General features: G+C 50.0%; 10 non-coding genes and 26 pseudogenes across 10 annotated transcripts; all 36 read right to left on the minus strand.

The window, feature by feature from the left end:
• Positions 1-515: 515 nt before the first annotated feature.
• LOC142580466 (5S ribosomal RNA) lies at positions 516-634 on the minus strand (annotated as a pseudogene).
• A 527-nt stretch (positions 635-1161) lies between these two features.
• Positions 1162-1280, minus strand: LOC142580344 (5S ribosomal RNA; annotated as a pseudogene).
• A 526-nt stretch (positions 1281-1806) lies between these two features.
• Positions 1807-1925, minus strand: LOC142580427 (5S ribosomal RNA; annotated as a pseudogene).
• Positions 1926-2442: 517 nt separating this feature from the next.
• Positions 2443-2561, minus strand: LOC142580537 (5S ribosomal RNA; annotated as a pseudogene).
• Positions 2562-3080: 519 nt separating this feature from the next.
• On the minus strand, positions 3081-3199 carry LOC142580528 (5S ribosomal RNA; annotated as a pseudogene).
• A 527-nt stretch (positions 3200-3726) lies between these two features.
• LOC142581144 (5S ribosomal RNA) lies at positions 3727-3845 on the minus strand. Its single transcript, XR_012828282.1, has one exon. It is a non-coding gene; the product is annotated as a 5S ribosomal RNA (ribosomal RNA).
• Positions 3846-4371: 526 nt separating this feature from the next.
• LOC142580467 (5S ribosomal RNA) lies at positions 4372-4490 on the minus strand (annotated as a pseudogene).
• Positions 4491-5017: 527 nt separating this feature from the next.
• On the minus strand, positions 5018-5136 carry LOC142580345 (5S ribosomal RNA; annotated as a pseudogene).
• A 526-nt stretch (positions 5137-5662) lies between these two features.
• On the minus strand, positions 5663-5781 carry LOC142580413 (5S ribosomal RNA; annotated as a pseudogene).
• A 517-nt stretch (positions 5782-6298) lies between these two features.
• On the minus strand, positions 6299-6417 carry LOC142580525 (5S ribosomal RNA; annotated as a pseudogene).
• Positions 6418-6935: 518 nt separating this feature from the next.
• LOC142580338 (5S ribosomal RNA) lies at positions 6936-7054 on the minus strand (annotated as a pseudogene).
• A 521-nt stretch (positions 7055-7575) lies between these two features.
• Positions 7576-7694, minus strand: LOC142580379 (5S ribosomal RNA; annotated as a pseudogene).
• A 524-nt stretch (positions 7695-8218) lies between these two features.
• On the minus strand, positions 8219-8336 carry LOC142580404 (5S ribosomal RNA; annotated as a pseudogene).
• Positions 8337-8861: 525 nt separating this feature from the next.
• On the minus strand, positions 8862-8980 carry LOC142580479 (5S ribosomal RNA; annotated as a pseudogene).
• Positions 8981-9506: 526 nt separating this feature from the next.
• LOC142580373 (5S ribosomal RNA) lies at positions 9507-9625 on the minus strand (annotated as a pseudogene).
• Positions 9626-10143: 518 nt separating this feature from the next.
• On the minus strand, positions 10144-10262 carry LOC142580964 (5S ribosomal RNA). The gene has a single exon (XR_012828100.1). It is a non-coding gene; the product is annotated as a 5S ribosomal RNA (ribosomal RNA).
• A 526-nt stretch (positions 10263-10788) lies between these two features.
• Positions 10789-10907, minus strand: LOC142580967 (5S ribosomal RNA). The gene has a single exon (XR_012828102.1). It is a non-coding gene; the product is annotated as a 5S ribosomal RNA (ribosomal RNA).
• Positions 10908-11432: 525 nt separating this feature from the next.
• Positions 11433-11551, minus strand: LOC142580450 (5S ribosomal RNA; annotated as a pseudogene).
• A 527-nt stretch (positions 11552-12078) lies between these two features.
• LOC142580509 (5S ribosomal RNA) lies at positions 12079-12196 on the minus strand (annotated as a pseudogene).
• Positions 12197-12721: 525 nt separating this feature from the next.
• Positions 12722-12840, minus strand: LOC142580374 (5S ribosomal RNA; annotated as a pseudogene).
• Positions 12841-13360: 520 nt separating this feature from the next.
• On the minus strand, positions 13361-13479 carry LOC142580968 (5S ribosomal RNA). The gene has a single exon (XR_012828103.1). It is a non-coding gene; the product is annotated as a 5S ribosomal RNA (ribosomal RNA).
• A 526-nt stretch (positions 13480-14005) lies between these two features.
• Positions 14006-14124, minus strand: LOC142580969 (5S ribosomal RNA). Its single transcript, XR_012828104.1, has one exon. It is a non-coding gene; the product is annotated as a 5S ribosomal RNA (ribosomal RNA).
• Positions 14125-14649: 525 nt separating this feature from the next.
• LOC142580375 (5S ribosomal RNA) lies at positions 14650-14768 on the minus strand (annotated as a pseudogene).
• A 516-nt stretch (positions 14769-15284) lies between these two features.
• On the minus strand, positions 15285-15403 carry LOC142580970 (5S ribosomal RNA). The gene has a single exon (XR_012828105.1). It is a non-coding gene; the product is annotated as a 5S ribosomal RNA (ribosomal RNA).
• Positions 15404-15930: 527 nt separating this feature from the next.
• LOC142580971 (5S ribosomal RNA) lies at positions 15931-16049 on the minus strand. Its single transcript, XR_012828107.1, has one exon. It is a non-coding gene; the product is annotated as a 5S ribosomal RNA (ribosomal RNA).
• Positions 16050-16574: 525 nt separating this feature from the next.
• On the minus strand, positions 16575-16693 carry LOC142580451 (5S ribosomal RNA; annotated as a pseudogene).
• Positions 16694-17220: 527 nt separating this feature from the next.
• Positions 17221-17338, minus strand: LOC142580511 (5S ribosomal RNA; annotated as a pseudogene).
• A 525-nt stretch (positions 17339-17863) lies between these two features.
• LOC142580376 (5S ribosomal RNA) lies at positions 17864-17982 on the minus strand (annotated as a pseudogene).
• Positions 17983-18500: 518 nt separating this feature from the next.
• Positions 18501-18619, minus strand: LOC142580973 (5S ribosomal RNA). Its single transcript, XR_012828109.1, has one exon. It is a non-coding gene; the product is annotated as a 5S ribosomal RNA (ribosomal RNA).
• Positions 18620-19144: 525 nt separating this feature from the next.
• LOC142580548 (5S ribosomal RNA) lies at positions 19145-19263 on the minus strand (annotated as a pseudogene).
• Positions 19264-19786: 523 nt separating this feature from the next.
• Positions 19787-19905, minus strand: LOC142580377 (5S ribosomal RNA; annotated as a pseudogene).
• Positions 19906-20422: 517 nt separating this feature from the next.
• On the minus strand, positions 20423-20541 carry LOC142580974 (5S ribosomal RNA). The gene has a single exon (XR_012828110.1). It is a non-coding gene; the product is annotated as a 5S ribosomal RNA (ribosomal RNA).
• A 524-nt stretch (positions 20542-21065) lies between these two features.
• Positions 21066-21184, minus strand: LOC142580456 (5S ribosomal RNA; annotated as a pseudogene).
• Positions 21185-21702: 518 nt separating this feature from the next.
• LOC142580975 (5S ribosomal RNA) lies at positions 21703-21821 on the minus strand. Its single transcript, XR_012828111.1, has one exon. It is a non-coding gene; the product is annotated as a 5S ribosomal RNA (ribosomal RNA).
• A 524-nt stretch (positions 21822-22345) lies between these two features.
• LOC142580529 (5S ribosomal RNA) lies at positions 22346-22464 on the minus strand (annotated as a pseudogene).
• A 525-nt stretch (positions 22465-22989) lies between these two features.
• On the minus strand, positions 22990-23108 carry LOC142580497 (5S ribosomal RNA; annotated as a pseudogene).
• Between the last annotated feature and the right edge of the window lie 402 nt (positions 23109-23510).

Raw genomic sequence — 23510 nt, forward strand, 5'->3', positions numbered from 1 at the left:
GTTTACGACTGCACCTGTATCGTACTGCTATGTTGTGCAGTCGCCGAATGTATTGCTACAGCATACAGCACGTACGCGGCAGTCTTTCCGTGAACAATACACGCACGCGTCGTGTACGTTGATCACTCCGTTTGTGGTTGTTCGCTGCATGCGTGCGTGCTAGTGCTCACAAAAACAATAGGGCGAGCGCCACATTTTGCGCGCGTTGCAGCCCACAAGGTGCCACTTTATTGATGCGTTGTCATTGAGCTGTATGCGGGTGTGATAAGTAAGCGGTTAGAAGCTTGTGCGACTAAATTTTGCATCATTACGTATACCGCTTAGCACCGTCATCATTCTGCGTACAATATCGTGTAGTGGCCTGAATATTGTGGGTGTTACACTTCGGCGTTGGCTCTACCAGCAGGCTCCATTTGAACGTAAGTTACAGTAAATGCAACCACCCACACGTTGTGCGATTAAATAAGAAAAACAAGACGTCACAGAAGCACGCAATAAAAAAGCAAAAAGAACGGTGCCATCAGCACTCGGTGTTCCCAGGTGGTCTCCCTCCCAAGTACTGACCGAGCCCAATGTTGCTTAGCTTCGGGGATCGGACGCGAACCGGCGTATTCAGCATGGTGTGGCCGATGGCGAGAATGTGCTGTTTACGACTGCACCTGTATCGTGCTGCTATGTTGTGCGGTCGCCGAATGTATTGCTACAGCATACAGCACGTACGCGGCAGTCTTTCCGTGAACAATACACGCACGCGTCGTGTACGTTGATCACTCCGTTTGTGGTTGTTCGCTGCATGCGTGCGTGCTAGTGCTCACAAAAACAAGAGGGCGAGCGCCACATTTTGCGCGCGTTGCAGCCCACAAGGTGCCACTTTATTGATGCGTCGTCATGGAGCTGTATGCGGGTGTGATAAGTAAGCGGTTAAAAGCTTGTGCGACCAAATTTTGCATCATTACGTATACCGCTTACCACCGTCATCATTCCGCGTACAATATCGTGTAGTGGACTGAATATTGTTGGTGTTACACTTCGGCGTTGGCTCTACCAGCAGGCTCCAGTTGAACGTAAGTTACAGTAAATGCAACCACCCACACGTTGTGCAAATGAAAAAAAAAGAACAAGACGTCACAGAAGCACGCAATAAAAAAGCAAAAAGAACAGTGCCATCAGCACTCGGTGTTTCCAGGTGGTCTCCCTCCCAAGTACTGACCGAGCCCAATGCTGCTTAGCTTCGGGGATCGGACGAGAACCGGCGTATTCAGCATGGTATGGCCGATGGCGAGAATGTGCTGTTTACGACTGCACCTGTATCGTACTGCTATGTTGTGCAGTCGCCGAATGTATTGCTACAGCATACAGCACGTACGCGGCAGTCTTTCCGTGAACAATACACGCACGCGTCGTGTACGTTGATCACTCCGTTTGTGGTTGTTCGCTGCATGCGTGCGTGCTAGTGCTCACAAAAACAAGAGGGCAAGCGCCACATTTTGCGCACGTTGCAGCCCACAAGGTGCCACTTTATTGATACGTTGTCATTCAGCTGTATGCGGGTGTGATAAGTAAGCGGTAGGAAGCTTGTGCGACTAAATTTTGCATCATTACGTATACCGCTTACCACCGTCATCATTCCGCGTACAATATCGTGTAGTGGCCTGAATATTGTTGGTGTTACACTTCGGCGTCGGCTCTACCAGCAGGCTCCAGTTGAACGTAAGTTACAGTAAATGCAACCACCCACACGTTGTGCGATTAAATAAGAAAAACAAGACGTCACAGAAGCACGCAATAAAAAAGCAAGAAGAACGGTGCCATCAGCACTCGGTGTTCCCAGGTGGTCTCCCTCCCGAGTACTGACCGAGCCCAATGTTGCTTAGCTTCGGGGATCGGACGAGAACCGGCGTATTCAGCATGGTGTGGCCGATGGCGAGAATGTGCTGTTTACCACTGCACCTGTATTGTGCTGCTATGTTGTGCGGTCGCCGAATGTATTGCTACAGCACGTACGCGGCAGTCTTTCCGTGAACAATACACGCACGCGTCGTGTACGTTGATCACTCCGTTTGTGGTTGTTCGCTGCATGCGTGCGTGCTAGTGCTCACAAAAACAAGAGGACGAGCGCAAAATTTTGCACGCGTTGAAGCCCACAAGGTGCCACTTTATTGATGCGTTGTCATTGAGCTGTATGCGGGTGTGATAAGTAAGCGGTTAGAAGCTTGTGCGACTAAATTTTGCATCATTACGTATACCGCTTACCACCGTCAGCATTCCGCGTACAATATCGTGTAGTGGCCTGAATATTGTTGGTGTTACACTTCGGCGTTGGCTCTACCAGCAGGCTCCAGTTGAACGTAAGTTACAGTAAATGCAACCACCCACACCATGTGCAAATGAAAAAAAAACAAGACGTAACAGAAGCACGCAATGAAAAAGCAAAAAGAACGGTGCCATCATCACTCGGTGTTCCCAGGTGGTCTCCCTCCCAAGTACTGACCGAGCCCAATGCTGCTTAGCTTCGGGGATCGGACGATAACCGGCGTATTCAGCATGGCATGGCCGATAGCAAGGATGCGTTGTTTACGACTGCAACTGTATCGTGCTGCTATGTTGTGCAGTCGCCGAATGTATTGCTACAGCACGTACGCGGCAGTCTTTCCATGAACAATACACGCACGCGTCGTGTACGTTGATTATTCCGTTTGTGGTTGTTCGCTGCATGCGTGCGTGCTAGTGCTCACAAAAACAAGAGGGCGAGCGCCACATTTTGAGCGCGTTGCAACCCACAAGGTGCCACTTTATTGATGTGTTGTCATTGGGCTGTATGCGGGTGTGATAAGTAAGCGGTTAGAAGCTTGTGCGACTAAATTTTGCATCATTACGTATACCGCTTACCACCGTCAGCATTCCGCGTACAATATCGTGTAGTGGCCTGAATATTGTTGGTGTTACACTTCGGCGTTGGCTCTACCAGCAGGCTCCATTTGAACGTAAGTTACAGTAAATGCAACCACCCACACGTTGTGCGATTAAATAAGAAAAACAAGACGTCACAGAAGCACGCAATAAAAAAGCAAAAAGAACGGTGCCATCAGCACTCGGTGTTCCCAGGTGGTCTCCCTCCCAAGTACTGACCGAGCCCAATGTTCCTTAGCTTCGGGGATCGGACGCGAACCGGCGTATTCAGCATGGTGTGGCCGATGGCGAGAATGTGCTGTTTACGACTGCACCTGTATCGTGCTGCTATGTTGTGCGGTCGCCGAATGTATTGCTACAGAATACAGCACGTACGCGGCAGTCTTTCCGTGAACAATACACGCACGCGTCGTGTACGTTGATCACTCCGTTTGTGGTTGTTCGCTGCATGCGTGCGTGCTAGTGCTCACAAAAACAAGAGGGCGAGCGCCACATTTTGCGCGCGTTGCAGCCCACAAGGTGCCACTTTATTGATGCGTCGTCATGGAGCTGTATGCGGGTGTGATAAGTAAGCGGTTAAAAGCTTGTGCGACTAAATTTTGCATCATTACGTATACCGCTTACCACCGTCATCATTCCGCGTACAATATCGTGTAGTGGACTGAATATTGTTGGTGTTACACTTCGGCGTTGGCTCTACCAGCAGGCTCCAGTTGAACGTAAGTTACAGTAAATGCAACCACCCACACGTTGTGCAAATGAAAAAAAAAAATCAAGACGTCACAGAAGCACGCAATAAAAAAGCAAAAAGAACGGTGCCATCAGCACTCGGTGTTCCCAGGTGGTCTCCCTCCCAAGTACTGACCGAGCCCAATGCTGCTTAGCTTCGGGGATCGGACGAGAGCCGGCGTATTCAGCATGGTATGGCCGATGGCGAGAATGTGCTGTTTACGACTGCACCTGTATCGTACTGCTATGTTGTGCAGTCGCCGAATGTATTGCTACAGCATACAGCACGTACGCGGCAGTCTTTCCGTGAACAATACACGCACGCGTCGTGTACGTTGATCACTCCGTTTGTGGTTGTTCGCTGCATGCGTGCGTGCTAGTGCTCACAAAAACAATAGGGCGAGCGCCACATTTTGCGCGCGTTGCAGCCCACAAGGTGCCACTTTATTGATGCGTTGTCATTGAGCTGTATGCGGGTGTGATAAGTAAGCGGTTAGAAGCTTGTGCGACTAAATTTTGCATCATTACGTATACCGCTTAGCACCGTCATCATTCTGCGTACAATATCGTGTAGTGGCCTGAATATTGTGGGTGTTACACTTCGGCGTTGGCTCTACCAGCAGGCTCCATTTGAACGTAAGTTACAGTAAATGCAACCACCCACACGTTGTGCGATTAAATAAGAAAAACAAGACGTCACAGAAGCACGCAATAAAAAAGCAAAAAGAACGGTGCCATCAGCACTCGGTGTTCCCAGGTGGTCTCCCTCCCAAGTACTGACCGAGCCCAATGTTGCTTAGCTTCGGGGATCGGACGCGAACCGGCGTATTCAGCATGGTGTGGCCGATGGCGAGAATGTGCTGTTTACGACTGCACCTGTATCGTGCTGCTATGTTGTGCGGTCGCCGAATGTATTGCTACAGGATACAGCACGTACGCGGCAGTCTTTCCGTGAACAATACACGCACGCGTCGTGTACGTTGATCACTCCGTTTGTGGTTGTTCGCTGCATGCGTGCGTGCTAGTGCTCACAAAAACAAGAGGGCGAGCGCCACATTTTGCGCGCGTTGCAGCCCACAAGGTGCCACTTTATTGATGCGTCGTCATGGAGCTGTATGCGGGTGTGATAAGTAAGCGGTTAAAAGCTTGTGCGACCAAATTTTGCATCATTACGTATACCGCTTACCACCGTCATCATTCCGCGTACAATATCGTGTAGTGGACTGAATATTGTTGGTGTTACACTTCGGCGTTGGCTCTACCAGCAGGCTCCAGTTGAACGTAAGTTACAGTAAATGCAACCACCCACACGTTGTGCAAATGAAAAAAAAAGAACAAGACGTCACAGAAGCACGCAATAAAAAAGCAAAAAGAACAGTGCCATCAGCACTCGGTGTTTCCAGGTGGTCTCCCTCCCAAGTACTGACCGAGCCCAATGCTGCTTAGCTTCGGGGATCGGACGAGAACCGGCGTATTCAGCATGGTATGGCCGATGGCGAGAATGTGCTGTTTACGACTGCACCTGTATCGTACTGCTATGTTGTGCAGTCGCCGAATGTATTGCTACAGCATACAGCACGTACGCGGCAGTCTTTCCGTGAACAATACACGCACGCGTCGTGTACGTTGATCACTCCGTTTGTGGTTGTTCGCTGCATGCGTGCGTGCTAGTGCTCACAAAAACAAGAGGGCAAGCGCCACATTTTGCGCACGTTGCAGCCCACAAGGTGCCACTTTATTGATGCGTTGTCATTGAGCTGTATGCGGGTGTGATAAGTAAGCGGTAGGAAGCTTGTGCGACTAAATTTTGCATCATTACGTATACCGCTTACCACCGTCATCATTCCGCGTACAATATCGTGTAGTGGCCTGAATATTGTTGGTGTTACACTTCGGCGTCGGCTCTACCAGCAGGCTCCAGTTGAACGTAAGTTACAGTAAATGCAACCACCCACACGTTGTGCGATTAAATAAGAAAAACAAGACGTCACAGAAGCACGCAATAAAAAAGCAAGAAGAACGGTGCCATCAGCACTCGGTGTTCCCAGGTGGTCTCCCTCCCAAGTACTGACCGAGCCCAATGTTGCTTAGCTTCGGGGATCGGACGAGAACCGGCGTATTCAGCATGGTGTGGCCGATGGCGAGAATGTGCTGTTTACCACTGCACCTGTATTGTGCTGCTATGTTGTGCGGTCGCCGAATGTATTGCTACAGCACGTACGCGGCAGTCTTTCCGTGAACAATACACGCACGCGTCGTGTACGTTGATCACTCCGTTTGTGGTTGTTCGCTGCATGCGTGCGTGCTAGTGCTCACAAAAACAAGAGGACGAGCGCAAAATTTTGCACGCGTTGAAGCCCACAAGGTGCCACTTTATTGATGCGTTGTCATTGAGCTGTATGCGGGTGTGATAAGTAAGCGGTTAGAAGCTTGTGCGACTAAATTTTGCATCATTACGTATACCGCTTACCACCGTCAGCATTCCGCGTACAATATCGTGTAGTGGCCTGAATATTGTTGGTGTTACACTTCGGCGTTGGCTCTACCAGCAGGCTCCAGTTGAACGTAAGTTACAGTAAATGCAACCACCCACACCATGTGCAAATGACAAAAAAACAAGACGTAACAGAAGCACGCAATGAAAAAGCAAAAAGAACGGTGCCATCATCACTCGGTGTTCCCAGGTGGTCTCCCTCCCAAGTACTGACCGAGCCCAATGCTGCTTAGCTTCGGCGATCGGACGATAACCGGCGTATTCAGCATGGCATGGCCGATAGCAAGGATGCGTTGTTTACGACTGCAACTGTATCGTGCTGCTATGTTGTGCAGTCGCCGAATGTATTGCTACAGCACGTACGCGGCAGTCTTTCCATGAACAATACACGCACGCGTCGTGTACGTTGATTATTCCGTTTGTGGTTGTTCGCTGCATGCGTGCGTGCTAGTGCTCACAAAAACAAGAGGGCGAGCGCCACATTTTGAGCGCGTTGCAACCCACAAGGTGCCACTTTATTGATGTGTTGTCATTGGGCTGTATGCGGGTGTGATAAGTAAGCGGTTAGAAGCTTGTGCGACTAAATTTTGCATCATTACGTATACCGCTTACCACCGTCAGCATTCCGCGTACAATATCGTGTAGTGGCCTGAATATTGTTGGTGTTACACTTCGGCGTTGGCTCTACCAGCAGGCTCCAGTTGAACGTAAGTTACAGTAAATGCAACCACCCACACCATGTGCAAATGAAAAAAAAAACAAGACGTAACAGAAGCACGCAATGAAAAAGCAAAAAGAACGGTGCCATCAGCACTCGGTGTTCCCAGGTGGTCTCCCTCCCAAGTACTGACCGAGCCCAATGCTGCTTAGCTTCGGGGATCGGACGAGAACCGGCGTATTTAGCATGGTATGGCCGATGGCGAGAATGTGCTGCTTACGACTGCACCTGTATCGTGCTGCTATGTTGTGCAGTCGCCGAATGTATTGCTACAGCACACAGCACGTACGCGGCAGTCTTTCCGTGAACAATACACGCACGCGTCGTGTACGTTGATCACTCCGTTTGTGGTTGTTCGCTGCATGCGTGCGTGCTAGTGCTCACAAAAACAAGAGGGCGAGCGCCACATTTTGCGCGCGTTGCAGCCCACAAGGTGCCACTTTATTGATGCGTTGTCATTGAGCTGTATGCGGGTGTGATAAGTAAGCGGTTAGAAGCTTGTGCGACTAAATTTTGCATCATTACGTATACCGCTTACCACCGTCATCATTCCGCGTACAATATCATGTAGTGGCCTGAATATTGTTGGTGTTACACTTCGGCGTTGGCTCTAGCAGCAGGCTCCAGTTGAACGTAAGCTACAGTAAATGCAGCCACCCACGCGTTGTGCAAATGAAAAAAAAAGACGTCACAGAAGCACGCAATAAAAAAGCAAAAACAACGGTGCCATCAGCACTCGGTGTTCCCAGGTGGTCTCCCTCCCAAGTACTGACCGAGCCCAATGCTGCTTAGCTTCAGGGATCGGACGAGAACCGGCATATTCAGCATGGTATGGCCGATGGCGAGAATGTGCTGCTTACGACTGCACCTATATCGTGCTGCTATGTTGTGCAGTCGCCGAATGTATTGCTACAGCACACAGCACGTACGCGGCAGTCTTTCCGTGAACAATACACGCACGCGTCGTGTACGTTGATCACTCCGTTTGTGGCTGTTCGCTGCATGCGTGCGTGCTAGTGCTCACAAAAACAAGAAGGCGAGCGCCACATTTTGCGCGAGTTGCAGCCCACTAGGTGCCACTTTATTGATGCGTTGTCATTGAGCTGCATGCGGGTGTGATAAGTAAGCGGTTAGAAGCTTGTGCGACTAAATTTTGCATCATTACGTATACCGCTTACCACCGTCGTCATTCCGCGTACAATATCGTGTAGCGGCCTGAATATTGTTGGTGTTACACTTCGGCGTTGGCTCTACCAGCAGGCTCCAGTTGAAGGTAAGTTACAGTAAATGCAACCACCCACACGTCGTGCAAATGAAAAAAAAACAAGACGTCACAGAAGCACGCAATAAAAAAGCAAAAAGAACGGTGCCATCAGCACTCGGTGTTCCCAGGTGGTCTCCCCCCAAGTACTGACCGAGCCCATAGCTGCTTAGCTTCGGGGATCGGACGAGAACCGGCGTATTCAGCATGGTATGGCCGATGGCGAGAATGTGCTGTTTACGACTGCACCTGTATCGTGCTGCTATGTTGTGCAGTCGCCGAATGTATTGCTACAGCATACAGCACGTACGCGGCAGCCTTTCCGTGAACAATACACGCACGCGTCGTGTACGTTGATCACTCCGTTTGTGGTTGTTCGCTGCATGCGTGCGTGCTAGTGCTCACAAAAACAAGAGGGCGAGCGCCACATTTTGCGCGCGTTGCAACCCACAAGGTGCCACTTTATTGATGCGTTGTCATTGAGCTGTATGCGGGTGTGATAAGTAAGCGGTTAGAAGCTTGTGCGACTAAATTTTGCATCATTACGTATACCGCTTACCACCGTCGTCATTCCGCGTACAATATCGTGTAGTGGCCAGAATATTGTTGGTGTTACACTTCGGCGTTGGCTCTACCAGCAGGCTCCAGTTGAAGGTAAGTTACAGTAAATGCAACCACCCACACGTTGTGCAAATGAAAAGAAAAACAAGACGTCACAGAATTACGCAATAAAAAAGCAAAAAGAACGGTGCCATCAGCACTCGGTGTTCCCAGGTGGTCCCCCTCCCACGTACTGACCGAGCCCAATGCTGCTTAGCTTCGGGGATCGGACGAGAACCGTCGTATTCAGCATGGTATGGCCGATGGCGAGAATGTGCTGTTTACGACTGCACCTGTATCGTGCTGCTATGTTGCGCAGTCGCCGAATGTATTGCTACAGCATACAGCACGTACGCGGCAGTCTTCCCGTGAACAATACACGCACGCGTCGTGTACGTTGATCACTCCGTTTGTGGTTGTTCGCTGCATGCGTGCGTGCTAGTGCTCACAAAAACAACAGGGCGAGCGCCACATTTTGCGCGCGTTGCAGCCCACAAGGTGCCACTTTATTGATGCGTTGTCATTGAGCTGTATGCGGGTGTGATAAGTAAGCGGTTAGAAGCTTGTGCGGCTAAATTTTGCATCATTACGTATACCGCTTAGCACCGTCATCATTCTGCGTACAATATCGTGTAGTGGCCTGAATATTGTGGGTGTTACACTTCGGCGTTGGCTCTACCAGCAGGCTCCATTTGAACGTAAGTTACAGTAAATGCAACCACCCACACGTTGTGCGATTAAATAAGAAAAACAAGACGTCACAGAAGCACGCAATAAAAAAGCAAAAAGAACGGTGCCATCAGCACTCGGTGTTCCCACGTGGTCTCCCTCCCAAGTACTGACCGAGCCCATTGCTGCTTAGCTTCGGGGATCGGACGAGAACCGGCGTATTCAGCATGGCATGGCCGATGGCAAGGATGCGTTGTTTACGACTGCACCTGTATCGTGCTGTATGTTGTGCAGTCGCCGAATTTATTGCTACAGCACGTACGCGGCAGTCTTTCCGTGAACAATACACGCACGCGTCGTGTACGTTGATCACTCCGTTTGTGGTTGTTCGCTGCATGCGTGCGTGCTAGTGCTCACAAAAACAAGAGGGCGAGCGCCACATTTTGCGCGCGTTGCAGCCCACAAGGTGCCACTTTATTGATGCGTCGTCATGGAGCTGTATGCGGGTGTGATAAGTAATCGGTTAGAAGCTTGTGCGACTAAATTTTGCATCATTACGTATACCGCTTACCACCGTCATCATTCCGCGTACAATATCGTGTAGTGGACTGAATATTGTTGGTGTTACACTTCGGCGTTGGCTCTACCAGCAGGCTCTAGTTGAACGTAAGTTAATGTAAATGCAACCACCCACACGTTGTGCAAATGAAAAAAAAAAACAAGACGTCACAGAAGCACGCAATAAAAAATCAAAAAGAACGGTGCCATCAGCACTCGGTGTTCCCAGGTGGTCTCCCTCCCAAGTACTGACCGAGCCCAATGCTGCTTAGCTTCGGGGATCGGACGAGAACCGGCGTATTCAGCATGGTATGGCCGATGGCGAGAATGTGCTGTTTACGACTGCACCTGTATCGTGCTGCTATGTTGTGCAGTCGCCGAATGTATTGCTACAGCATACAGCACGTACGCGGCCGTCTTCCCGTGAACAATACACGCACGCGTCGTGTACGTTGATCACTCCGTTTGTGTTTGTTCGCTGCATGCGGGCGTGCTAGTGCTCACAAAAACAAGAGGGCAAGCGCCACATTTTGCGCACGTTGCAGCCCACAAGGTGCCACTTTATTGATGCGTTGTCATTGAGCTGTATGCGGGTGTGATAAGTAAGCGGTAGGAAGCTTGTGCGACTAAATTTTGCATCATTACGTATACCGCTTACCACCGTCATCATTCCGCGTACAATATCGTGTAGTGGACTGAATATTGTTGGTGTTACACTTCGGCGTTGGCTCTACCAGCAGGCTCTAGTTGAACGTAAGTTAATGTAAATGCAACCACCCACACGTTGTGCAAATGAAAAAAAAAAACAAGACGTCACAGAAGCACGCAATAAAAAATCAAAAAGAACGGTGCCATCAGCACTCGGTGTTCCCAGGTGGTCTCCCTCCCAAGTACTGACCGAGCCCAATGCTGCTTAGCTTCGGGGATCGGACGAGAACCGGCGTATTCAGCATGGTATGGCCGATGGCGAGAATGTGCTGTTTACGACTGCACCTGTATCGTGCTGCTATGTTGTGCAGTCGCCGAATGTATTGCTACAGCATACAGCACGTACGCGGCAGTCTTTCCGTGAACAATACACGCACGCGTCGTGTACGTTGATCACTCCGTTTGCGGTTGTTCGCTGCATGCGTGCGTGCTAGTGCTCACAAAAACAATAGGGCGAGCGCCACATTTTGCGCGCGTTGCAGCCCACAAGGTGCCACTTTATTGATGCGTTGTCATTGAGCCGTATGCGGGTGTGATAAGTAAGCGGTTAGAAGCTTGTGCGACTAAATTTTGCATCATTACGTATACCGCTTACCACCGTCATCATTCTGCGTACAATATCGTGTAGTGGCTTGAATATTGTGGGTGTTACACTTCGGCGTTGGCTCTACCAGCAGGCTCCATTTGAACGTAAGTTACAGTAAATGCAACCACCCACACGTTGTGCAAATGAAAAAAAGAACAAGACGTCACAGAAGCACGCAATAAAAAAGCAAAAAGAACGGTGCCATCAGCACTCGGTGTTCCCAGGTGGTCTCCCTCCCAAGTACTGACCGAGCCCAATGCTGCATAGCTTCGGGGATCGGACGAGAACCGGCGTATTCAGCATAGTATGGCCGATGGCGAGAATGTGCTGTTTACGACAGCACCTGTATCGTGCTGCTATGTTGTGCAGTCGCCGAATGTATTGCTACAGCTTACAGCACGCACGCGGCAGTCTTTCCGTTAACAATACACGCACGCGTCGTGTACGCTGATCACTCCGTTTGTGGTTGTTCGCTACATGCGTGCGTGCTAGTGCTCACAAAAACAAGAGGGCGAGCGCCACATTTTGCGCGCGTTGCAGCCCACAAGGTGCCACTTTATTGATGCGTTGTCATTGAGCTGTATGCGGGTGTGATAAGAAAGCGGTTAGAAGCTTGTGCGACTAAATTTTGCATCATTACGTATACCGCTTACCACCATCATCATTCCGCGTACAATATCGTGTAGTTGCCTGAATATTGCTGGTGTTACACTTCGGCGTTGGCTCTACCAGCAGGCTCCAGTTGAACCTAAGTTACAGTAAATGCAACCACCCACACGTTGTGCAAATGAAAAAAAAAAAACAAGACGTCACAGAAGCACGCAATAAAAAAGCAGAAAGAACGGTGCCATCAGCACTCGGTGTTCCCAGGTGGTCTCCCTCCCAAGTACTGACCGAGCCCAATGCTGCTTAGCTTCGGGAACGGACGAGAACCGGCGTATTCAGCATGGTATGGCCGACGGCGAGAATGTGCTGTTTACGACAGCACCTGTACCGTGCTGCTATGTTGTGCAGTCGCCAAATGTATTGCTACAGCATACAGCACGTACGCGGCAGTCTTTCCGTGAACAATACACGCACGCGTCGTGTACGTTGATCACTCCGTTTGTGGTTGTTGGCTGCATGCGTGCGTGCTAGTGCTCACAAAAACAATAGGGCGAGCGCCACATTTGCGCGCGTTGCAGCCCACAAGGTGCCACTTTATTGTTGCGTTGTCATTGAGCTGTATGCGGGTGTGATAAGTAAGCGGTTAGAAGCTTGTGCGGCTAAATTTTGCATCATTACGTATACCGCTTAGCACCGTCATCATTCTGCGTACAATATCGTGTAGTGGCCTGAATATTGTGGGTGTTACACTTCGGCGTTGGCTCTACCAGCAGGCTCCATTTGAACGTAAGTTACAGTAAATGCAACCACCCACACGTTGTGCGATTAAATAAGAAAAACAAGACGTCACAGAAGCACGCAATAAAAAAGCAAAAAGAACGGTGCCATCAGCACTCGGTGTTCCCACGTGGTCTCCCTCCCAAGTACTGACCGAGCCCATTGCTGCTTAGCTTCGGGGATCGGACGAGAACCGGCGTATTCAGCATGGCATGGCCGATGGCAAGGATGCGTTGTTTACGACTGCACCTGTATCGTGCTGTATGTTGTGCAGTCGCCGAATGTATTGCTACAGCACGTACGCGGCAGTCTTTCCGTGAACAATACACGCACGCGTCGTGTACGTTGATCACTCCGTTTGTGGTTGTTCGCTGCATGCGTGCGTGCTAGTGCTCACAAAAACAAGAGGGCGAGCGCCACATTTTGCGCGCGTTGCAGCCCACAAGGTGCCACTTTAGTGATGCGTCGTCATGGAGCTGTATGCGGGTGTGATAAGTAATCGGTTAGAAGCTTGTGCGACTAAATTTTGCATCATTACGTATACCGCTTACCACCGTCATCATTCCGCGTACAATATCGTGTAGTGGACTGAATATTGTTGGTGTTACACTTCGGCGTTGGCTCTACCAGCAGGCTCTAGTTGAACGTAAGTTAATGTAAATGCAACCACCCACACGTTGTGCAAATGAAAAAAAAAAAAACAAGACGTCACAGAAGCACGCAATAAAAAATCAAAAAGGACGGTGCCATCAGCACTCGGTGTTCCCAGGTGGTCTCCCTCCCAAGTACTGACCGAGCCCAATGCTGCTTAGCTTCGGGGATCGGACGAGAACCGGCGTATTCAGCATGGTATGGCCGATGGCGAGAATGTGCTGTTTACGACTGCACCTGTATCGTGCTGCTATGTTGTGCAGTCGCCGAATGTATTGCTACAGCATACAGCACGTACGCGGCCGTCTTCCCGTGAACAATACACGCACGCGTCGTGTACGTTGATCACTCCGTTTGTGTTTGTTCGCTGCATGCCGGCGTGCTAGTGTTCACAAAAACAAGAGGGCAAGCGCCACATTTTGCGCGCGTTGCAGCCCACAAGGTGCCACTTTAGTGATGCGTCGTCATGGAGCTGTATGCGGGTGTGATAAGTAATCGGTTAGAAGCTTGTGCGACTAAATTTTGCATCATTACGTATACCGCTTACCACCGTCATCATTCCGCGTACAATATCGTGTAGTGGCCTGAATATTGTTGGTGTTACACTTCGGCGTTGGCTCTACCAGCAGGCTCCAGTTGAACGTAAGTCACAGTAAATGAAAGCACCCACACGTTGTGCAAATGAAAAAAAAAAACAAGACGTCACAGAAGCACGCAATAAGAAAGCAAAAAGAACGGTGCCATCAGCACTCGGTGTTCCCAGGTGGTCTCCCTCCCAAGTACTGACCGAGCCCAATGCTGCTTAGCTTCGGGGATCGGACGAGAACCGGCGTATTCAGCATGGTATGGCCGATGGCGAGAATGTGCTGTTTACGACTGCACCTGTATCTTGCTGCTATGTTGTGCAGTCGCCGAATGTATTGCTACAGCATACAGCACGTACGCGGCAGTCTTTCCGTGAACAATACACGCACGCGTCGTGTACGTTGATCACTCCGTTTGTGGTTGTTCGCTGCATGCGTGCGTGCTAGTGCTCACAAAAACAATCGGGCGAGCGCCACATTTGCGCGCGTTGCAGCCCACAAGGTGCCACTTTATTGATGCGTTGTCATTGAGCTATATGCGGGTGTGATAAGTAAGCGGTTAGAAGCTTGTGCGACTAAATTTTGCATCATTACGTATACCGCTTAGCACCGTCATCATTCTGCGTACAATATCGTGTAGTGGCCTGAATATTGTGGGTGTTACACTTCGGCGTTGGCTCTACCAGCAGGCTCCATTTGAACGTAAGTTACAGTAAATGCAACCACCCACACGTTGTGCGATTAAATAAGAAAAACAAGACGTCACAGAAGCACGCAATAAAAAAGCAAAAAGAACGGTGCCATCAGCACTCGGTGTTCCCACGTGGTCTCCCTCCCAAGTACTGACCGAGCCCATTGCTGCTTAGCTTCGGGGATCGGACGAGAACCGGCGTATTCAGCATGGCATGGCCGATGGCAAGGATGCGTTGTTTACGACTGCACCTGTATCGTGCTGTATGTTGTGCAGTCGCCGAATTTATTGCTACAGCACGTACGCGGCAGTCTTTCCGTGAACAATACACGCACGCGTCGTGTACGTTGATCACTCCGTTTGTGGTTGTTCGCTGCATGCGTGCGTGCTAGTGCTCACAAAAACAAGAGGGCGAGCGCCACATTTTGCGCGCGTTGCAGCCCACAAGGTGCCACTTTATTGATGCGTCGTCATAGAGCTGTATGCGGGTGTGATAAGTAATCGGTTAGAAGCTTGTGCGATTAATTTTGCATCATTACGTATACCGCTTACCACCGTCATCATTCCGCGTACAATATCGTGTAGTGGACTGAATATTGTTGGTGTTACACTTCGGCGTTGGCTCTACCAGCAGGCTCTAGTTGAACGTAAGTTAATGTAAATGCAACCACCCACACGTTGTGCAAATGAAAAAAAAAACAAGACGTCACAGAAGCACGCAATAAAAAATCAAAAAGAACGGTGCCATCAGCACTCGGTGTTCCCAGGTGGTCTCCCTCCCAAGTACTGACCGAGCCCAATGCTGCTTAGCTTCGGGGATCGGACGAGAACCGGCGTATTCAGCATGGTATGGCCGATGGCGAGAATGTGCTGTTTACGACTGCACCTGTATCGTGCTGCTATGTTGTGCAGTCGCCGAATGTATTGCTACAGCATACAGCACGTACGCGGCCGTCTTCCCGTGAACAATACACGCACGCGTCGTGTACGTTGATCACTCCGTTTGTGTTTGTTCGCTGCATGCGGGCGTGCTAGTGCTCACAAAAACAAGAGGGCAAGCGCCACATTTTGCGCACGTTGCAGCCCACAAGGTGCCACTTTATTGATGCGTTGTCATTGAGCTGTATGCGGGTGTGATAAGTGAGCGGTAGGAAGCTTGTGCGACTAAATTTTGCATCATTACGTATACCGCTTACCACCGTCATCATTCCGCGTACAATATCGTGTAGTGGACTGAATATTGTTGGTGTTACACTTCGGCGTTGGCTCTACCAGCAGGCTCTAGTTGAACGTAAGTTAATGTAAATGCAACCACCCACACGTTGTGCAAATGAAAAAAAAAAAACAAGACGTCACAGAAGCACGCAATAAAAAATCAAAAAGAACGGTGCCATCAGCACTCGGTGTTCCCAGGTGGTCTCCCTCCCAAGTACTGACCGAGCCCAATGCTGCTTAGCTTCGGGGATCGGACGAGAACCGGCGTATTCAGCATGGTATGGCCGATGGCGAGAATGTGCTGTTTACGACTGCACCTGTATCGTGCTGCTATGTTGTGCAGTCGCCGAATGTATTGCTACAGCATACAGCACGTACGCGGCAGTCTTTCCGTGAACAATACACGCACGCGTCGTGTACGTTGATCACTCCGTTTGCGGTTGTTCGCTGCATGCGTGCGTGCTAGTGCTCACAAAAACAATAGGGCGAGCGCCACATTTTGCGCGCGTTGCAGCCCACAAGGTGCCACTTTATTGATGCGTTGTCATTGAGCCGTATGCGGGTGTGATAAGTAAGCGGTTAGAAGCTTGTGCGACTAAATTTTGCATCATTACGTATACCGCTTACCACCGTCATCATTCTGCGTACAATATCGTGTAGTGGCTTGAATATTGTGGTTGTTACACTTCGGCGTTGGCTCTACCAGCAGGCTCCATTTGAACGTAAGTTACAGTAAATGCAACCACCCACACGTTGTGCAAATGAAAAAAAGAACAAGACGTCACAGAAGCACGCAATAAAAAAGCAAAAAGAACGGTGCCATCAGCACTCGGTGTTCCCAGGTGGTCTCCCTCCCAAGTACTGACCGAGCCCAATGCTGCATAGCTTCGGGGATCGGACGAGAACCGGCGTATTCAGCATAGTATGGCCGATGGCGAGAATGTGCTGTTTACGACTGCACCTGTATCGTGCTGCTATGTTGTGCAGTCGCCGAATGTATTGCTACAGCTTACAGCACGCACGCGGCAGTCTTTCCGTTAACAATACACGCACGCGTCGTGTACGCTGATCACTCCGTTTGTGGTTGTTCGCTACATGCGTGCGTGCTAGTGCTCACAAAACAAGAGGGCGAGCGCCACATTTTGCGCGCGTTGCAGCCCACAAGGTGCCACTTTATTGATGCGTTGTCATTGAGCTGTATGCGGGTGTGATAAGAAAGCGGTTAGAAGCTTGTGCGACTAAATTTTGCATCATTACGTATACCGCTTACCACCATCATCATTCCGCGTACAATATCGTGTAGTTGCCTGAATATTGCTGGTGTTACACTTCGGCGTTGGCTCTACCAGCAGGCTCCAGTTGAACCTAAGTTACAGTAAATGCAACCACCCACACGTTGTGCAAATGAAAAAAAAAAAAACAAGACGTCACAGAAGCACGCAATAAAAAAGCAGAAAGAACGGTGCCATCAGCACTCGGTGTTCCCAGGTGGTCTCCCTCCCAAGTACTGACCGAGCCCAATGCTGCTTAGCTTCGGGAACGGACGAGAACCGGCGTATTCAGCATGGTATGGCCGACGGCGAGAATGTGCTGTTTACGACTGCACCTGTACCGTGCTGCTATGTTGTGCAGTCGCCAAATGTATTGCTACAGCATACAGCACGTACGCGGCAGTCTTTCCGTGAACAATACACGCACGCGTCGTGTACGTTGATCACTCCGTTTGTGGTTGTTGGCTGCATGCGTGCGTGCTAGTGCTCACAAAAACAATAGGGCGAGCGCCACATTTGCGCGCGTTGCAGCCCATAAGGTGCCACTTTATTGTTGCGTTGTCATTGAGCTGTATGCGGGTGTGATAAGTAAGCGGTTAGAAGCTTGTGCGGCTAAATTTTGCATCATTACGTATACCGCTTAGCACCGTCATCATTCTGCGTACAATATCGTGTAGTGGCCTGAATATTGTGGGTGTTACACTTCGGCGTTGGCTCTACCAGCAGGCTCCATTTGAACGTAAGTTACAGTAAATGCAACCACCCACACGTTGTGCGATTAAATAAGAAAAACAAGACGTCACAGAAGCACGCAATAAAAAAGCAAAAAGAACGGTGCCATCAGCACTCGGTGTTCCCACGTGGTCTCCCTCCCAAGTACTGACCGAGCCCATTGCTGCTTAGCTTCGGGGATCGGACGAGAACCGGCGTATTCAGCATGGCATGGCCGATGGCAAGGATGCGTTGTTTACGACTGCACCTGTATCGTGCTGTATGTTGTGCAGTCGCCGAATGTATTGCTACAGCACGTACGCGGCAGTCTTTCCGTGAACAATACACGCACGCGTCGTGTACGTTGATCACTCCGTTTGTGGTTGTTCGCTGCATGCGTGCGTGCTAGTGCTCACAAAAACAAGAGGGCGAGCGCCACATTTTGCGCGCGTTGCAGCCCACAAGGTGCCACTTTAGTGATGCGTCGTCATGGAGCTGTATGCGGGTGTGATAAGTAATCGGTTAGAAGCTTGTGCGACTAAATTTTGCATCATTACGTATACCGCTTACCACCGTCATCATTCCGCGTACAATATCGTGTAGTGGACTGAATATTGTTGGTGTTACACTTCGGCGTTGGCTCTACCAGCAGGCTCTAGTTGAACGTAAGTTAATGTAAATGCAACCACCCACACGTTGTGCAAATGAAAAAAAAAAACAAGACGTCACAGAAGCACGCAATAAAAAATCAAAAAGGACGGTGCCATCAGCACTCGGTGTTCCCAGGTGGTCTCCCTCCCAAGTACTGACCGAGCCCAATGCTGCTTAGCTTCGGGGATCGGACGAGAACCGGCGTATTCAGCATGGTATGGCCGATGGCGAGAATGTGCTGTTTACGACTGCACCTGTATCGTGCTGCTATGTTGTGCAGTCGCCGAATGTATTGCTACAGCATACAGCACGTACGCGGCAGTCTTTCCGTGAACAATACACGCACGCGTCGTGTACGTTGATCACTCCGTTTGTGGTTGTTCGCTGCATGCGTGCGTGCTAGTGCTCACAAAAACAAGAGGGCGAGCGCCACATTTTGCGCGCGTTGCAGCCCACAAGGTGCCACTTTATTGATGCGTTGTCATTGAGCAGTATGCGGGTGTGATAAGTAAGCGGTTAGAAGCTTGTGCGACTAAATTTTGCATCATTACGTATACCGCTTACCACCATCAACATTCCGCGTACAATATCGTGTAGTGGCCTGAATATTGCTGGTGTTACACTTCGGCGCTGGCTCTACCAGCAGGCTCCAGTTGAGCCTAAGTTACAGTAAATGCAACCACACACACGTTGTGCAAATGAAAAAAAAAACAAGACGTCACAGAAGCACGCAATAAAAAAGCAAAAAGAACGGTGCCATCATCACTCGCTGTTCCCAGGTGGTCTCCCTCCCAAGTACTGACCGAGCCCAATGCTGCTTAGCTTCGGGGATCGGACGATAACCGGCGTATTCAGCATGGCATGGCCGATAGCAAGGATGCGTTGTTTACGACTGCACCTGTATCGTGCTGCTATGTTGTGCAGTCGCCGAATGTATTGCTACAGCATACAGCACGTACGCGGCAGTCTTTCCGTGAACAATACACGCACGCGTCGTGTACGTTGATCACTCCGTTTGTGGTTCGCTGCATGCGTGCGTGCTAGTGCTCACAAAAACAAGAGGGCGAGCGCCACATTTTGCGCGCGTTGCAGCCCACAAGGTGCCACTTTATTGATGCGTTGTCATTGAGCTGTATGCGGGTGTGATAAGTAAGCGGTTAGAAGCTTGTGCGGCTAAATTTTGCATCATTACGTATACCGCTTAGCACCGTCATCATTCTGCGTACAATATCGTGTAGTGGCCTGAATATTGTGGGTGTTACACTTCGGCGTTGGCTCTACCAGCAGGCTCCATTTGAACGTAAGTTACAGTAAATGCAACCACCCACACGTTGTGCGATTAAATAAGAAAAACAAGACGTCACAGAAGCACGCAATAAAAAAGCAAAAAGAACGGTGCCATCAGCACTCGGTGTTCCCACGTGGTCTCCCTCCCAAGTACTGACCGAGCCCATTGCTGCTTAGCTTCGGGGATCGGACGAGAACCGGCGTATTCAGCATGGCATGGCCGATGGCAAGGATGCGTTGTTTACGACTGCACCTGTATCGTGCTGTATGTTGTGCAGTCGCCGAATGTATTGCTACAGCACGTACGCGGCAGTCTTTCCGTGAACAATACACGCACGCGTCGTGTACGTTGATCACTCCGTTTGTGGTTGTTCGCTGCATGCGTGCGTGCTAGTGCTCACAAAAACAAGAGGGCGAGCGCCACATTTTGCGCGCGTTGCAGCCCACAAGGTGCCACTTTAGTGATGCGTCGTCATGGAGCTGTATGCGGGTGTGATAAGTAATCGGTTAGAAGCTTGTGCGACTAAATTTTGCATCATTACGTATACCGCTTACCACCGTCATCATTCCGCGTACAATATCGTGTAGTGGACTGAATATTGTTGGTGTTACACTTCGGCGTTGGCTCTACCAGCAGGCTCTAGTTGAACGTAAGTTAATGTAAATGCAACCACCCACACGTTGTGCAAATGAAAAAAAAAACAAGACGTCACAGAAGCACGCAATAAAAAATCAAAAAGAACGGTGCCATCAGCACTCGGTGTTCCCAGGTGGTCTCCCTCCCAAGTACTGACCGAGCCCAATGCTGCTTAGCTTCGGGGATCGGACGAGAACCGGCGTATTCAGCATGGTATGGCCGATGGCGAGAATGTGCTGTTTACGACTGCACCTGTATCGTGCTGCTATGTTGTGCAGTCGCCGAATGTATTGCTACAGCATACAGCACGTACGCGGCCGTCTTCCCGTGAACAATACACGCACGCGTCGTGTACGTTGATCACTCCGTTTGTGTTTGTTCGCTGCATGCGGGCGTGCTAGTGTTCACAAAAACAAGAGGGCAAGCGCCACATTTTGCGCGCGTTGCAGCCCACAAGGTGCCACTTTAGTGATGCGTCGTCATGGAGCTGTATGCGGGTGTGATAAGTAATCGGTTAGAAGCTTGTGCGACTAAATTTTGCATCATTACGTATACCGCTTACCACCGTCATCATTCCGCGTACAATATCGTGTAGTGGCCTGAATATTGTTGGTGTTACACTTCGGCGTTGGCTCTACCAGCAGGCTCCAGTTGAACGTAAGTTACAGTAAATGCAACCACCCACACGTTGTGCAAATGAAAAAAAAACAAGACGTCACAGAAGCACGCAATAAGAAAGCAAAAAGAACGGTGCCATCAGCACTCTGTGTTCCCTGGTGGTCTCCCTCCCAAGTACTGACCGAGCCCAATGCTGCTTAGCTTCGGGGATCGGACGAGAACCGGCGTATTCAGCATGGTATGGCCGATGGCGAGAATGTGCTGTTTACGACTGCACCTGTATCGTGCTGCTATGTTGTGCAGTCGCCGAATGTATTGCTACAGCACGTACGCGGCAGTCTTTCCGTGAACAATACACGCACGCGTCGTGTACGTTGATCACTCCGTTTGTGGTTGTTCGCTGCATGCGTGCGTGCTAGTGCTCACAAAAACAAGAGGGCGAGCGCCACATTTTGCGCGCGTTGCAGCCCACAAGGTGCCACTTTAGTGATGCGTCGTCATGGAGCTGTATGCGGGTGTGATAAGTAATCGGTTAGAAGCTTGTGCGACTAAATTTTGCATCATTACGTATACCGCTTACCACCGTCATCATTCCGCGTACAATATCGTGTAGTGGACTGAATATTGTTGGTGTTACACTTCGGCGTTGGCTCTACCAGCAGGCTCTAGTTGAACGTAAGTTAATGTAAATGCAACCACCCACACGTTGTGCAAATGAAAAAAAAAACAAGACGTCACAGAAGCACGCAATAAAAAATCAAAAAGAACGGTGCCATCAGCACTCGGTGTTCCCAGGTGGTCTCCCTCCCAAGTACTGACCGAGCCCAATGCTGCTTAGCTTCGGGGATCGGACGAGAACCGGCGTATTCAGCATGGTATGGCCGATGGCGAGAATGTGCTGTTTACGACTGCACCTGTATCGTGCTGCTATGTTGTGCAGTCGCCGAATGTATTGCTACAGCATACAGCACGTACGCGGCCGTCTTCCCGTGAACAATACACGCACGCGTCGTGTACGTTGATCACTCCGTTTGTGTTTGTTCGCTGCATGCGGGCGTGCTAGTGTTCACAAAAACAAGAGGGCAAGCGCCACATTTTGCGCGCGTTGCAGCCCACAAGGTGCCACTTTAGTGATGCGTCGTCATGGAGCTGTATGCGGGTGTGATAAGTAATCGGTTAGAAGCTTGTGCGACTAAATTTTGCATCATTACGTATACCGCTTACCACCGTCATCATTCCGCGTACAATATCGTGTAGTGGCCTGAATATTGTTGGTGTTACACTTCGGCGTTGGCTCTACCAGCAGGCTCCAGTTGAACGTAAGTTACAGTAAATGCAACCACCCACACGTTGTGCAAATGAAAAAAAAACAAGACGTCACAGAAGCACGCAATAAGAAAGCAAAAAGAACGGTGCCATCAGCACTCTGTGTTCCCAGGTGGTCTCCCTCCCAAGTACTGACCGAGCCCAATGCTGCATAGCTTCGGGGATCGGACGAGAACCGGCGTATTCAGCATAGTATGGCCGATGGCGAGAATGTGCTGTTTACGACTGCACCTGTATCGTGCTGCTATGTTGTGCGGTCGCCGAATGTATTGCTACAGCATACAGCACGTACGCGGCAGTCTTTCCGTGAACAATACACGCACGCGTCGTGTACGTTGATCACTCCGTTTGTGGTTGTTCGCTGCATGCGTGCGTGCTAGTGCTCACAAAAACAAGAGGGCGAGCGCCACATTTTGCGCGCGTTGCAGCCCACAAGGTGCCACTTTATTGATGCGTTGTCATTGAGCTGTATGCGGGTGTGATAAGTAAGCGGTTAGAATCTTGTGCGACTAAATTTTGCATCATTACGTATACCGCTTACCACCGTCATCATTCCGCGTACAATATCGTGTAGTGGCCTGAATATTGTTGGTGTTACACTTCGGCGTTGGCTCTACCAGCAGGCTCCAGTTGAACGTAAGTTACAGTAAATGCAACCACCCACACGTTGTGCAAATGAAAAAAAAAACAAGACGTCACAGGAGCACGCAATAAAAAAGAAGAAAGAACGGTGCCATCAGCACTCGGTGTTCCCAGGTGGTATCCCTCCCAAGTACTGACCGAGCCCATTGTTGCTTAGCTTCGGGGATCGGACGAGAACCGGCGTATTCAGCATGGTGTGGCCGATGGCGAGAATGTGCTGTTTACGACTGCACCTGTATCGTGCTGCTATGTTGTGCGGTCTCCGAATGTATTGCTACAGCATACAGCACGTACGCGGCAGTCTTTCCGTGAACAATACACGCACGCGTCGTGTACGTTGATCACTCCGTTTGTGGTTGTTCGCTGCATGCGTGCGTGCTAGTGCTCACAAAAACAAGAGGGCGAGCGCCACATTTTGCGCGCGTTGCAGCCCACAAGGTGCCACTTTATTGATGCGTTGTCATTGAGCAGTATGCGGGTGTGATAAGTAAGCGGTTAGAAGCTTGTGCGACTAAATTTTGCATCATTACGTATACCGCTTACCACCATCAACATTCCGCGTACAATATCGTGTAGTGGCCTGAATATTGCTGGTGTTACACTTCGGCGC

The sequence above is a fragment of the Dermacentor variabilis genome, chromosome 4 (genome assembly GCF_050947875.1).
Source record: "Dermacentor variabilis isolate Ectoservices chromosome 4, ASM5094787v1, whole genome shotgun sequence".
Taxonomy (NCBI): Eukaryota; Metazoa; Arthropoda; class Arachnida; order Ixodida; family Ixodidae; genus Dermacentor; species Dermacentor variabilis.